The 3,379-nt window shown below is 40.9% G+C and overlaps 1 pseudogene; it reads right to left on the reverse strand.

The window, feature by feature from the left end:
- Window positions 1–361: 361 nt before the first annotated feature.
- On the reverse strand, window positions 362–1,017 carry LOC102248893 (annotated as a pseudogene).
- Between the last annotated feature and the right edge of the window lie 2,362 nt (window positions 1,018–3,379).

Genomic DNA, 3,379 nt, shown 5'->3' on the forward strand with positions numbered 1-3,379 from the left:
TTTAATCTCAATTAAACATTGCTGTCCAAGGGTTTTCAGTCTTTGTTTGAAAATCTCCACTGACCAGAACATATTATCTCCTGTGCAGGTTTGACTCAGAAAAATCTTCCTTACCTGAGCCCCAGACTATCACCCTGTGATTTCTATCTATCACCCACTATGTTTTGCACCTACCCCATCTCCATCTCTTCTATGGTATCCTTTTCTCAAAACAAGGTATCATTGGTTCCTTGAGCGCTCTTTTTTATCTCATCACACAAGGAGCCATAATTTTATTAATGATAGAAACAGTACAAATTTCAAACCAAGCTGCCATTACTCTTTAGAAACACCCAAAAAAAGAAAAAAAAGTTCTCAGTTTTTAGATGGTTACACTGTTAATCCCGTAATGGTATTTACAACAAACATTATTACTGTTGTTCTTCAGGGTACAGACTGTCTCTGCTCTTAACACATTTGCCCGTGACATGACCATTTCTATGCCTTTAACTTCCACACCTGTTTCATCAGCCGCTTCCTCTTTACTCTCCTCTTGTACAGTTGGAGTCTGTGTGTTTTCTGGAATGTTGGAGGCAGTTTCACCTTGAACTTTGACTGTATCATCAGCTGCTACCTGTGCTTGCTGAAATAAATTCTCGAACTTGGCTTCCCCCAACACTATGTAGGTAACTGCAGCTGGGCTCTTGTAGACCTCTGGTTTTGTGAGGACAAAGTGGACGTTCTTAGATGTCTCGATAGTGACCTAGTAACCTCTGTAACCTAGAAGACCTAGTTTGGACATAGCCTTTTGAACCTTCTTTTTACTCAGCTCCATATTGCTTTACTGACTGGTTCTTCATTGATTTCAGCTGTTGCTGGCAGCTGGGCTTGTTGTGTGGTTGCCTGTGTGGAATCTTGTTCCTCGAGCTCTGGTACTGATGCATGACTGTCAGATTCTGTTCTTGACCCTGTCCCAGCCTGAGGCTGTGGCAATTCCTGCTCTATACCAGACACAGTTTATAAGGCATCACTGGGCATTTTGTACAGGGAACGTGGGGGAAGAAAGAGCCTTAACTTCTCTCTTTAAGTGACTCGATACCCTTTGCCTTTGAGTGTTTCTCAGTTGGTTTAACTCTGATCTGGAGTATGGAATCCAGAACTGAATGTTTATGGCTCTGAGCAGTATGTTCATGCTTTTATTAACTTCTGATCTCTTGAGCATGTCTTTGTGTTAGAATCATGAAATATTGGGGAGACAAGAATGAACTAAGGACAAGTCTAACCCTAAACAAGCCCAAACTATGACAATGAGAAAAGAGATATAAATATAATTCTAACAAAATAGAAAACATCTGTATAAAATAGTATGAAGTCATAGATGCTGAGAATCTAGCAATTAATGAAACACAGAAGAATGTTTAAACTGCAGGTCAGGAGTAGGGTAGGTAGGCTATCTGAAAAACAAGAAAAAAAGACTTAGGGAGTAATTGCAAGTTACTTTTTTATCTAAAACTACAGGCCCAGTGCACGAATTTGTGCATGGGTGGGGTCTGGCCACCCCAATGGGAGCCCATCAGGCTGGGCCAGTAGCGGGGAGGGACCTTGGGAGGTTGGCTGGTCGGCCCCGCCCCCTATCAGGGTGTTGGGGGCCAATTGGAGGCAGGCAGGCTGTGGGGAGTGCAGCTCCATCTGTGGTTGGTATGATTCTATTAATTTGACCTTTACTTTCTGAGACTGAACCTGGGTTTTCCTGTCACTCCTTAACTTCATTCATGCACTTTTGATTTGGGCATGGTAAACTCACTCAGACGTTTAGGGCTTCTGTCTTTGAGCTGCTGTGTCTGTTACTGCCTCCTTCCCCTGCCCCTTCTTCCTTCTCCCCCTTCCTCCAGCCAGGTTTACTGAGTCAGTAGGTGACTCAACCTGAATGTTGACTTACTAATCAAGTCAGTGGGCATTTATTAATTTGGCTCACAACAAAGGTGTTAGGGTCCAATCGGAGGCTGGGCCGGCTGGGGGAGGGGTAATCAGGGCCCAGATCAGGCCGGTTGGCTGCCGCAGTGCACGTCAGAGCCACTGGTCGTTCTGGTCATTCTGCCATACCGGTCGCTGGGCTTTTATATACATAGATACTGTCACTATAGAGTGACTGAAATGTCACCAAATGAGCCAAATGACTGGTTCTCAACTTTGGGTTCACATTGGGAGCTTTAAAACATATTGATAATTAGATACCAAATCCAAAGGTTCTAATTTAATTGGTGTGGAGTGTAACCTGGGCAGTGGGATTTTAACTTGGTAGGTGATTACTATGTGTTGCCAAGATTGAGAACTACTGATCTACATGGCAGAAGCAAGGGACACTAATAAATAAAAGGCACAAGCAAGTATATTTCACTTTTCAGGAAGTTGTTAATCTTGGAATTTCTGTAGGGAAATTGAAGAAAGGTGCATGAAGAGAGGACTTGAAAGTGAATAGTAAGAGAATGCAGGTTCTGGGGCCATCTCACTATTATGCTGTACATGTGTTGTATAGTCATAGCTCTTTGTATTCCCTTAGCTGTATATTCTCCTGTTTCTCCATTCTAGGAGAGAAGTTCCACTAAATTCTTTAGCTATATGGACCATTTCACATCAACATTGGTTAACTACAGGATAAAGAATTGATAACAAATCAGTGAATCTTATGTCCAAGTAAGTTGGGCTAAAGAACAATTTGATGATTGGACATAATTCAAATTTTATACTAATTATGACTTTATCTTCCTATTTCATATTTTTAAAATTTAGTTTACAAATTTAATTTATTATATTTCACTACATGATGTTACATGATACTATATTTTACTGTATTGTATTATATTATATATTATTTTCACCTTCTGGTTGGGGTTTAACTATTTTATTCTGATCTCTTGGCCACTAATTGAGACCTTCCTCTCTGTGTCTTTGCTCTCTTCATGGACTCTAGATCAAATCTGCTATTTTAAAGCCACTGCCTCTTTATTTAACAGCCTCTCTGAGTTCTGTTTTTAAACACAGAGCTCACTTGTGTATTAGTATAATTTTCAAGAAATGTCCATATCCTTTATCATCCTTATTCATATTTTTCTATTTTTCAACTTTCTAAAACCAATGTCTCACTTTCATTCAAAACATGTGCCCACCCCCACCCCCCAACCCCAGAGTAAACCCAGAGTGAAGTCGGACACACAGAGACTGCCATTTCTCCAGAGGTTCCTGTTTTCTCAGACTCACATTGGCAGAGCTACAACTCAATTCTTTTTTATGGCTCCCCCTAGATCAGCCTTGGTTTTACTCTCTTCCCCGTAGTGAAACAGAAACATCAGTACAGGAAGAATTTGTGGATCTAAACTATAACCTAGGCTCTGTAGAAATT

This window comes from Myotis brandtii, unplaced genomic scaffold (assembly GCF_000412655.1).
Source record: "Myotis brandtii unplaced genomic scaffold, ASM41265v1 scaffold1405, whole genome shotgun sequence".
NCBI classification, from domain to species: domain Eukaryota; kingdom Metazoa; phylum Chordata; class Mammalia; order Chiroptera; family Vespertilionidae; genus Myotis; species Myotis brandtii.